This window comes from Anabrus simplex, chromosome 7, assembly GCF_040414725.1.
Source record: "Anabrus simplex isolate iqAnaSimp1 chromosome 7, ASM4041472v1, whole genome shotgun sequence".
Classification (NCBI taxonomy): Eukaryota; Metazoa; Arthropoda; class Insecta; order Orthoptera; family Tettigoniidae; genus Anabrus; species Anabrus simplex.
The window spans coordinates 53,338,686-53,351,573 of record NC_090271.1 but is presented as its reverse complement, the minus strand read 5'-3'; positions in this window follow the sequence as shown (position 1 = coordinate 53,351,573).

Below are 12,888 nucleotides of genomic sequence, written 5' to 3'. Positions count from 1 at the left end.
CATCTTTAGCTACCGCCATCTTACATCGCTTACCTCGCTGCTGGTGGCGGCTAATTCGAACAAGTTTAATCACACATCGGGAAAGCTAGAGTAAGCACGTGCTGCAGTGATGACGTCATCATGCATGTTTAAACCCGTTCGTTGACTAAAAGCTTTAGTCTTCGGGAAACAGTGATAGAGTGTGGAGTGCAAACATGACGAAAACATTAATAGTTGATGTGCAAGGCTTTAAAGTAAACGGAAACAAATTTGTGTTTAAAGAGGTGGCTGTGTTAGATTGCAGTGTGTTGTGGGCTCCAAAACTTGTTAGTTTAGTATTTAGTCCACCGTTCCCTTACTGTTTGCAAACAGATGAAGATAAAAAGCAGACTCAGTAGATTGAAAACAATTTAGGTTTGAAGTGGGAAGAAAAAGGAATACCTTATCGTTTTCTACCTTTAATGATGAATGCACATCTGTCAAGAGCAGATCTTGTTCTTTTAAAGGGTTGTGAAAAGAAAGAATGGTTGCGTGATTTTCTACCATCATCATGTGAAGTTATCGACATGCATGAATTGGGGTGCCCATCATTTAAAACTCTTCCGAAAGAGCATAGCAGAGAAACAACTAAACAGTCTTTACAACATGTATGCATGCTCTTTGATTGGTTGTGTCGCAGTGCATGCCGGGAAGTGAACAACATATGTAAACTGCAGTGTCGAAATAACCTTAGTGTAAAAGAAACATTTGTAGAGTAAAGACATCATGTCATTTCTAACAGATACTAAGTGTAACGCAGTTGAAAAGGCGATCGTAAAGTTTTATGCATGCAAAAAGAAACTAAACACTTTTACTGAAGAAGAGTTAAATGCATTACCAAAGGCATTTTTGGTCAATGTAGCTGCGAATGCTGTAAAGAAGATTTGGGAAAAGGTGCCTCGTGAGTGGACTCAAGATCCCGTTTTGTCAGAGGTTCAAACGTGTAGTTTACATCATGAACACGTGAGTTTAGCTAGAAGACCTTCTGTGAGACAGTGCCGTACATGTCAACTAATTAAACTGTATCACGGACCTAAAACTAACGAGTTGTCTTCGCTTATAAACACTTATCATGGCTGTGGAGAGAGTAAACAAGGAAAAGGTGAAGAAACGTGCTGGGAGAAAGATGAGGAAGCATGTTGGGCGTGGACTCATCAATAGAGTGATTGATCTTCTTTTCTTCGTGCTTCATCTCCCCTGCGACCCTAGAACACGTTCGCCTGACATGTAGTTACATGCTGCCTGCATAGAGTGTAGCTGTTAAAATCTGCTTCGTAAAGTTATGCTGTGTGTGTGTGTGTGTGTTATTACCTAGTGCTTTAGCTGCTCAGAAGAATATAGCAGCACTTGTCGTTGTTGGTGCAATAAAACGAAAACTGAGTGTCAAAGACCGTAACATAAACAAAGGATAAAAATGTATGTATATAGTCTAAAATAAATATGAATTGTCAAAACATATTACAGGTGTTGTTTAATCCTACAGCATGTCCTAGTGACTTAGAAGAAAGGAAACGTAGAGGATTAAAAGAAAACACACATAAGATTTAAAGTACATCCTCTTTATTAATCCATGAATTAAAGCTGTTATTAAAACCAAGCCATTTAACATACAGTTTATTACCACGACGTCGAATAACACGTTCAACTAAATAGTGATCAGGATATTTTGTTTTCTGCAGTTCTTCGATGTAGAATCCTCCTTCAATAGGCTGTCCTCTGAGATCGCGAAGTAAATACGTAACTGGATTAGTAAGCTTAACACTTCTGATTTGAAAAATTTCAGTGCTCCAGTTAGGTGTGTATCCTTTTGCAAAGATAGACTTGTGTTTGCTGATGCGAACGAAATCACCTTCTTTAAAGCGATGGCGACGAGGATCAGCTGTTTTGATTACAAGATGAAAAGCATCTAGACGAGGTGTATTCTTTGTAACAAGACGTGGCTTTGTTCCGATAGTGCGATGAGGTGTATCGTTGTAGGTAGATAAAAGTCTAGGTAGCAGATCAATCCAACGATATGAACCTTGCGCTGTAAATTCTCGCCACATCATTGTTTTGAGTGTACGATTAAAGCGTTCTACAACACTTGCCTTGAGATTACTGAACGTAGAGTAGTGTTGAATGCCTAGTAACTTGAGGTAAGAAGAAAAATCCTTGTTGTAAAACTCTTTACCTTGATCAGTTTGAAGAAGCCTTGGGCAGCGTTTCGATTCTTCAACAATATGTTTAAATGCTTCTTTAACTTGAGCTGCTGTTTTAGAACGCACGGGCTGTGCAAAAGCAAACTTTGAGTACACATCGATAACAGTAAGTAGATACTTATAGCCCTTATTACTAGAAGCATATGGAATTATTTCTACTAAGTCTGCTTGCCAGAGATCATCTTTTCCTCGTGTAATAACGCGTCTGCGACAGTAGGTGCGACGTGCTGGTTTATGTAACTCATGTGCGATGTTTACCCTTACAGGTGAGATCTTCTCTTGACGAGCCATTACAAAATAATACCGGCATAACGTAGTTCTCTTTCTATTTCTAGAATTTCTGATCCGTGACCCGTGTGACCAGCCTCTTGCGATGCTCTTAAAAGTTGTAATCGTTCAACGAGTAAGTTTGGGTCATTCCAGTATCTTACATCCACATACGGCAACAAAGGCTTGTAGATAACGTCTAGACTACGTGCAGTCGGAAACAGCTTAGAAATAAACTCACGATACTTGTAACTCTTATTCGCATTTACAGCTTCTGTTCTCTTGTAATTACGTCGTGTTGCATCAGTAGCAAAAAGTATTGCTTTATACTTTTTAAGATCATCTTGTAAAATTATATCCTTGTCAGGTATTCGTGAGAAAAGAAGTTCTAAGAGTCCTTTCGTAGGTTTATAGGTAACACCTTTTACAATGAGTTTGTTGCTATTAATCTTAACATTTGAATTTCCTATCCGGAAACAGTCATCTTCGTAGCGAATACCATAGGTAGTGTCAGTTTGTCCTGTAAAAAGTTTTTCTATATAAGGTGCAAAGAGAGATCCATAGGTATCTTGAATAAAAGTTCTAAACTGATTGCGATACTCTGGTGTAATCATAACCTCAGACAAAGATGGTAGATTTTGCGTCGATGTAGTAGGTGTTTCTGCAATAACATCTGTAGTTAAAAACTCAACACGCTTAGATGGTGATGCATCATTAAGTTCTTCTTCTTCTTCTTCTTTATCTTCCTCTTCTTGATCTACATCCTGCTTCTTCTCTTCCGTATCTTCTTCATGCTTTTCTTCTTCATGCTTCTCTTTATGATATGATGTTTGCATAGAAGCAAAACTTGAAGTAGACTGCGGTAATGAAGTAGAATTAAAAATTTCTTTGAGTGGTGTACTTAGTTGTGTTTTTAAAAATAAATCCGTGTCTGCTTGAATACGTTTAAGCTCTTTAAATTTCCGTCGAATATTGTTTCGAGCTTGGATGATATGTTTTGTGATCTCCTTGCTAGATGTTAACATGATGGTGGTTTTAAATCAAGTAGTTACTGTAATTCTGTGTTAATGCATATAAAATGATCGAAACCCATGCGATATCGTCCATGCTGTACATCACTTTCTTTATCAATAACTAAAAAGCTGTAACGGTGTAATGACCAACATTTAGCACACATACGTTTAAAGTCATCGAATGTCATATCAGTGTTAACATGATCGTTATACACATGTCGCATGTTGCGCTCATCTTGCCGAAAAAGCACAATAACATTTGCGTTGTCACGTATCAACTGCTTGGGCACACGAGAATAGGTTTGACACAAATAGATGCAATCAACATATTTATGTCGACCCATACTAAAGAATGCACGAATAACGTTTTGCTGTTCTGTTGCGACATCATCAAAGATCATTAGAGAATTAGGAAGCACATCGTCTGGTGATGGTACTTGCTCATGTGAATTAAATTTAAAATATCTTATTCCATCTTTAACTAGATCGTGCATTACAGTTTGTAGAATAGTATATAGCGGCTGATAGAGTGACTTTGCGAAAACGTAAATATTCTCGAAGCGTACACCATTTACAGAAGTAATAAGTGTGAGTAAAAGATTTGTTTTACCGCATCCCGACGGACCTGATATAATACATCGGACAGTAAAAGGAAACAACGTTCCATGACGTTTTCTTGTAGTTGTACTAGAACTAGGTAAGAGATGTGGTACAATGTCGGTAACAGGTAGCGTGTCTTGCTGCTTTATAATCTTCATGATAACTGAATCATAAAGTACGTAATAGTAATATATATATTAAACGAAACAAGAGGCAACGGTTAGTTTATGATTTGCTCTTGACTAGTAAAGTCGTGTCCAGCATGGTGAAACAACGATATCCAAACGACATGAAGAAGAAGAAGAAAGTAAAAACTGTTGGATGGAAAGATGTTATAAAGGCTGCGCAAAAAGCTATTCGAGGGGAATACAATCCTCGTGTAGCTATTACTAAGGCGTTACGCGCAGCAAGAGCGAGAATTTCTCCAAAGTGCAGAGCAATATTTAGTAAACGTGCGCGAATTATTCCTGTACCAAAACGAGGAGGATTTCTTCCTGCGCTGTTTGCTGGCTTAGCAGCTTTAGGGTCATTGCTAGGTGGTGCTAGTGCTGTAGCGAGAACTGTCAAAGCTGTAGAAGAAGCGAAACAACAGTTGAAAGAGAGTGAACGTCATAACAAGACGATGGAGGCAATTGCGTTACGAGGCAAAGGTGTGAACATGAAGCTAGCGCCATACAAGAAAGGGCTTGGTATCTACATTTCTCCAAAAAACGTCTACTGAATGCACTGCCATATCGAGCTCTAACGCATGATGAAGTTTTTACGTTTGCTAAACAACTAGGAATTCATTATTTTCGAGGAGTGTATATGCGCGATCAACTACCAGCACGTCCACGTGAACGTGAAAGTGCCGTAATTAACTTGGACGACAGTCGTGGACCTGGAACTCATTACGTTGCTTATGTAAAACGTAAATCTAAAGTATGGTATTTTGATAGCTATGGAGATTTACCTCCTCCTTTTGAGCTCATACGTTATTTCGGAAGCAGTGCAGACATTGTTTACAATAAAAACCGTGTGCAAAACTTTAATACACGCATGTGCGGACGATTATGTCTTATGTTCTTATATCAAACCCAGACAGTAGAGAAAGTGTATTAGTATCTACGTGATGACGAACAGTGAAAGAACGTTTGCTGTACGTGGAGAAGGACCTGAAACAACCATCTATTTTAATCCGCCAATCGAACTTGGTTATCAGCCGCATAGTCTTGGACTAGTATCGTTTGAAAGCTACAATAAAATCTATAATGTGCGTGATGGTTTAAACAAGTTCTATTACGATGAGTATGTGCTAACACTACCCTCAGGTAGTTATACAGTAGATGATATTCACGACTATATTGAAAGTACGTTAATTGATCAGTTTGGGGAAGATAGTTTTAGTAATCATAATTACAAGTTCTCAATCACTATAAGCAACATTACGCATAAATGTGTTATTGAATCATCATTTAAGATTGACTTCAAATCACAACCTGATTCGATTGGATCACTGCTTGGATTTTCATCGAGGGAGCTCCTACCGAACGTACGTTACGAGTCTGATCAACCTATAAAACTCTTCGATGATTATAATGTGAACATTACTTGTAATATTATTACAGACTTGAATAGTAATCTACAAACTTCGCACGTCCTGCACGACTTTATTGTTACAGAGGAACGTGGATATACTATTTGTGAGAAACCAGCAGTAGTTCTTTATCATCCTGTGTCTGTAAAACACATTAGCAACATTACTCTTAGACTTGTAAATAAACATAATCAGCTTATTCATTTAGATCAGCACGCGTACGTAGCTTACAAACTACATCTTAAACCAGTATGAAAACCATCTATAAAACACGGTGTACATTCCGAAGACATACTACATGTGTGCAGAGACTCATCGAGTTAACAGATACCCATAAGCAGATACTCCAAGATTTAGGATATACACTACTACAACAGAATGGAAGAAATGCTAGACATTACGAATACAGTAGAAAGTCGTGAAGGTGTAGTACGAAGTGAGCTTCATTCCTATCAACCTTTTACGTTTGGATTAAATAACAATGATGAAATTCATTTTATTATTAATCAACAAGATGTTTACACCTTACCACACGAAAGCTACCTCTATATTGAAGGACGATTAGAAAAGTCTGATGGAAGTGGACCAAGCACTTCACAACTAAACAACCATGCTCTAGCTTTTCTCTTTTCTGAACCGCGATATGAAGTAAATAATGTTGAAATAGATCGAACGAAGAATGTTGGTATTACAAGCGCAATGAAACTCTACCCTTCTTTCTGTGATGAAGAAAGTAATCTTTTGCGGATGGCTGGATGGTTTCCAAAAGCTACTAACAACTGGATGATTAATGAGGATGGAACTTTTACGGGTATGTTATCACTGAAACATATTTTTGGATTCGCAGAAGACTTTACACGTATTATAATCAACGTAAAACAAGAGCTTATTCTAATCCGTGATCGAAGTGATTACAATTCTCTTAAAGCAGTAGAAACACCTGTAGAATCGAAAATAACACTGCATCGTATACTGTGGCGGATCCCACATATAACCTTATCTGATCGTGAAAAACTTCGATTGCTCAAGATTGTAGAAAATGATACACCATTACCTATACGTTTTAGAAGTTGGGAGCTGCATGAATATCCTGTGTTACCACCTACAAACAAGCATAGCTGGGCTGTTAAAACATCACGTTTTACTGAGAAGCCCTTGTACATTATTTTTGGATTTCAAACTAATCGTAAATTCAATCACGAAAAAGATAGCTCCCTGTTTGATCACTGCAAATTAAGACACGTTAGACTATATCTCAATGGAATTACGTATCCCTACGAAAACATCGACATTAACTTTGAGAAAAATAAGTTTGGGATGCCTATGACATGTTTTGTAAATTTCAATCATCGTATTATCAGAAAGAAGATCGTCCGCTATTTACACCTCAAGAATTTAAAAATAAAGCACCGATTGTAGTTATAGACTGCTCTTATCATGAAGAATCTATAAAAGAATCTCCAGTTGATATTCGTTTAGAATTTGAAACATCTGAAAACATTCCTGCTAACACAGCAGCCTATTGTCTTATTATTCATATGAGTGATGTTACTTACCATCCGCTAACGAATATTGTTACGAGACTATAAATAAGAATAGATCTTTTTCATTTTCATTAGTGTGTGCTTCGACATCGTACGCTATGGAACAAAACTGTAAATGTGCATGCTGTTTGCATGCTCATACGCAACATCTTATTTATGTTTCACGGGTGAGTGAGGCTATTAAGATGTTCTATAAACGTAGATCGTCGATGCCGAAACATCTTATTCAATACTTACCACCAGGATTTTTATATACGTACGCTGCCTCTTACGTACATAATTTTTGGGACATCCTTCCTCTACACAGTAAGATGTCAATCGAAGTAGCTTTATGCAGAACTTGTGAACGACATTACAAGCATCGAGGAGAAAATGGTGATGATGATTGGGATGGACCAAATCCGAGGATTGAACACTGTACACAGTGTATGAATGAACTTTCTCTAGTACTTCATGATGATGATGATGATGATTCCGAAAAGGAATAACAGCAAGGTAAGAAGTATATGATCTTCTCTGTAAAGCATAACATACTTAGTATAATATATTTCTAAATGCTTTGTTTAATTTGAATGTTGCAGGAGGCATTTCAGAAGCATACGTTGTTAAGAAGCACACCAACCTTGTCAGCAGCAAAAAACGAACACTGTTGTAGTACATTTGTAAATAAATATTTGATCGCATTCAAAAATGTTGTACTTATTGCATTGCTTTACTCCGACTTACTCTTAAGAAAAACGATCAGGTCTAAACATGCACAATGACGTCATCACAACAGCACGTGCTTACTCTAGCTTTCCCCGATGCATGTTTAAACTTGTTCGAATTTACCGCTACCACATCCCTTTACATCGACTTACTCTTAAGAAAACGGACAAGTTTAAACATGCACAATGACGTCATCACAACAGCACGTGCTTACTCTAGCTTGCCCGATGCGTGATTAAACTTGTTCGAATTAACCGCCATCACATAGAGTGCAGCAGCGAGGTAAGCGATGTAAGATGGCGGTAGCTAAAGATGGCAGCACGGTGCTCTGTTGATTAAAGATGGCTGCTTGTCAAAAAGATTTTTTCAAATTATCCGCCACCACATAGAGTGCAGCACTGAGGTTTGCGATGCAAGATGGCAGGTGACAGCTCGTCAAAGGTAAGTAGCTAAAGAGGGCAGCACTAAGGTTAGCAATGCAAGATGGTGGATGACAGCTGTGACGTAAAATATTACCCGCAAGATAGCACCACGATGCCCTTTTCATTAAAGATGGCAGCTAGAATTTTTCAAATTAACCGCCTCAAAGGTAAGTAGCTAAAGAGGGCAGCACTGTTCTCTCTGGATTAAAGATGGCTGCTTGTCGAAAAGAATTTTTCAAATTAACCGCCTCAAAGGTAAGTAGCTAAAGAGGGCAGCACTGTTCCCTCTGGATTAAAGATGGCTGCTTGTCGAAAAGAATTTTTTCAAATTATCCGCCACCACAAAGAGGGCAGCACGGTGCTCTCTTGATTAAAGATGGTGGATGACAGCTGAAGAGCGAGTAGAATTTGTTTCCAAACAAGAGCACGTGGAATTTACCACCACCACATAGAGTGCAGCACTGTTCTCTCTAGATTAAAGATGGTGGATGACAGAAAAGCGCATAGGTTTGTAAAGCACGTAGAATTTGCCGCCACCACATAGAGTGCAGCACTGTTCTCTCTGGATTAAAGATGGTGGATGACAGAAAAGCGCATAGGTTTGTAAAGCACGTGGAATTTGCCGCCACCACATAGAGTGCAGCACTGTTCTCTCTAGATTAAAGATGGCGGATGACAGCTGTCAGAAAAGCACATAGGTTTGTAAAGCACGTGGAATTTACCGCCACCACATAGAGTGCAGCACTGTTCTCTCTGGATTAAAGATGGCGGATGACAGCTGACGAAATTGCCCGCATGATAGCAGCACAGTGCTCTATTGATTAAAGATGGCGGATGACAGCTGTCAAAAAAGCACGTGGCTTTGTTTCCCAACAAGAGCATGTAGAATTTGCCGCCACCACATTTCAAAGGTATCTAGCTAAAGAGTACAGCACTGTGCTCTGTTGATTAAAGATGGCGGATGACGGCTGTCAAAAAAGCGCGTGAGTTTGTTTCCAAACAAGAGCATGTAGAATTTGCCGCCACCACATAGAGGGCAGCACGGTGCTCTCTTGATTAAAGATGACTGCTGTCATGTGGAATTGCCTGCCACCACATTTCAAAGGTAACTAGCTAAAGAGTGTAGCACGGCGCTCAAAGATGGCTGCTGTCAAAAAAGCATTTTTTCAAATTATCCGCCACCACATTTCAAAGGTAAGTAGCTAAAGAGGGCAGCACTGTGCTCTATGGATTAAAGATGGCGGATGACAGCTGTCAAAAAAGCACGTGGCTGTCAAAAAGCACGTGGATTTGTTTATCTCGAGCTAGTGAGGTTAAGTTGGTAGCACTAAGGTTTAGGCCCGCCAAGATGGCAGCACTGCCGATGACAGGTGACGAAAGAGGGCAGCACAGCGCTCTGTAGTTTAAAGATGGCGGATGACAGCTGTCAAAAAGCACGTGGCTGTCAAAAAGCACGTGGCTTTGTTTATCTCGAGCTAGTTAGGTTAAGTTGGTACCACCGAGGTTTATTCCCGTCAAGATGGCAGTAATGAGGTTAGCGATGCGTTGTTGTCTGTCAAAAAGCACGTGGCTTTGTTTACAAATCTGTCAAAAAGCACGTGGCTGTCAAAAAACACGTGGCTTTGTTTACCTCATGCTAGTTAGGTTAAGTTGGCACTACTGGGGTTTAGGCCCGTCAAGATGGTAGTACTGAGGTTTGCGATGCGTTGTTGTCGATGACAGCTGTCAAAAAGCACGTGGCTTTGTTTACAAATCTGTCAAAAAGCACGTGGCTGTCAAAAAGCACGTGGCTTTGTTTACCTCGCGCTTGTGAGGTTAAGTTGGCACTACTGAGGTTTAGGCCCGTCAAGATGGCAGTACTGAGGTTAGCGGTGCGTTGTTGTCTGTCAAAAAGCACGTGGCTTTGTTTACAAATTCAAATTTCCCGCGGGAGGTGGAGGAGGCATCTGGGAGGCCTCTGGCTGAGGTGGAGGTGGAGGTGGCCACTGGGAGGCCTCTGGCTGAGGTGGAGGTGGAGGTGGCCACTGGGAGGCCTCTGGCTGAGGTGGAGGTGGAGGTGGCCACTGGGAGCCTGAGGTGGAGGTGGCGCCCGAACTGTCCAATTATACTACTCATTTCATTTCACCAAAATGTTCATGTGGTTTCTAAACACTAATGCAAATGCATATTTATGTACTGGACGTTGTGGGCGCTCTTTGTCAACGGGTCAACCGATGAATGCTGCTGGAAGGTTTTCAAGTAAACTCGCACTTCTTTTCACTTTATAGGCAACATTATTTTAAATAAAAGCATTTCACGTATTCAATTTGAATCTCATCAGTTCTTTGATCCAAATCTAGCACTAAAACGTAGTTTATGGTCCTGGAAATGGTCGAGTCTATAAAACCCGAAGTGCAACGGAGAGATACATTATTTTAGCTTTATTAATATATCAGTCTCACTGGTGGGAGAAATAATTACATTATATAGCCCTAGTATATACAACCCGCTAAAACTACCGCCGTTACCTTCAATACAGACTAATGAATTTTATGGCATTCATCTCACTGACGTCAGATTATGAATATGCTTGTTTCGCTTCTTGGTAGTCTTCCAAGGATTCTGGGAACGGGTATAAAAACAAGATCGAAGATTGCCTCTTAATACAGGGTTATTGGTGTAAAAGCAAAGCTGTGTTATTTACGGAACTGACAAACAAGATCCATAATGATATATGTATGTATGTATGTATGTATGTATGTATGTATGTATGTATGTATGTATGTATGTATGTATGTATGTATGTATGTATATATTTGAGTCGGATCGTCACCTGCGACCATACATGAGTCCACCACTACTCTCCCGAATCCAAACAAGCCAGAAAGGAGTTGCGGAGGAAAGGGGAGGCAGCACCAGTGAAAGCCAAGACTCGACTGTCAGCTGGCAAAGTTTCTGCAACCGTTTTTTTTTCCGATCGGCGAGGCATTTTACTGATTGATTTTTTGCATGAGCGACGCACAATCAATGCTGCTTACTACTGCGAGCTGTTGAACGAGGCGAGGGTTGCATATCGCCTCAAAAGACGAGACCAACCGATTCGACAGGTCATCTCCTCCACGACAAAGCGCGGCCCCATACTACAACTCTAATTGTCTCCAAGCTACAGGAAATGCACTGGACTACGCTTATCATCCTCCTTACAGCCCGGACTTATCACTCTGCGATTTTAATTTGTTCGGACCGCTTAAAGAAGCTCTAGGAGGGCAACGATTTGAAGAGGGCGAGAGCGTGGAAAACTTCGTGCGCATTTGGCTGTTGAGAGGACCCTACTCTTTTTATGATGAGAGCATCAAAAAGCTGGCCATACGTTGGGACAAACGCATTTGCAAAGCAGGAAACTATGTGGAAAAATAGTGTTTTTCAATAAATGTATTTAAATTTAAATAATTCCGTCTCTGTGGTGTAGTGGTTAGTGTGATTAGCTGCCACCCCCGGGGTCCCGTGTTCGATTCCCGGCTCTGACACGAAATTTGATAAGTGGCACGAGCGCTGGAACGGGGTCCACTCAGCCTCGGGAGGTCAATTGAGTAGATCTGGGTTCGATTCTCACCTCAGACATTCTCGAAGTGGTTTTCCGTGGTTTCCTACTTCTCCTCCAGAGCAAATGCCGGGATTGTACCTAACTAAAGCCAAGGCCGCTTCCTTCCCTCTTCCTTGCCTGTCCTTCCAAACTTCCCATCCCTCCACAAGGCCCCTGTTCAGCATAGCAGGTATCAATTGTGTGCCCGATCCAAAGTCTTAAGCTCCAGGACACTGCCCTTGAGGCGGTAGAGGTGGGATCCCTCGCTGACTCAGAGGAAGAAAACCGACCCAGGAGGGTAAACAGATTAAGAAGAAGAAGCAGCAGAATTTTCATAAGTAATAAAATCCCGTTTATATTTGATTCACCCTCATAATAACGGACGACCTTCTTAATGGTTTTGTTCGTAAGTTTCATATCTGTCTCTGCAGTTTTCTTCTTCTAAAATTAAGAACCCAGTGTTTTGTGTCCGTTAGTTGTAATGGCACACCCTCCCTAAAAACTGGAATTGTTCTCTAATGCTGATATTCTCAACTTATGATATTTTTAATTTGGACAATTATATACCGCATAGAATTTACGGCTTCTTGCCCTTTCTTTCCTTCTCTTCGCAGAACCTCTTCATTCTTTCGCTTCTCATCTTTGTATCCTCTTCGGAAATGATCATTTTGAGTCTCCGTTTGCGTGGTTCCTCTTCAAATAAGTTTAGGACTCTGGAGTGTTCTTCTGAACTCTCTTCTATTTTGTGGATCATCTCTAGAGAAATTCCAACTTCTTCCGCACTCCACATGACCTCTGCTACGCACTTGGAACCGGTCTTGAATCACATGATGTATCAATAATAATATTGTTATTTGCTTTACGTCCCACTAACTACTTTTACGGTCTTCGGAGCCGCCGAGGTGCCGGAATGTAGTCCCGCAGGAGTTCTTTTACGTGCCAGTAAATCTACCGACAGGACGCTGTCGTATTTGAGCACC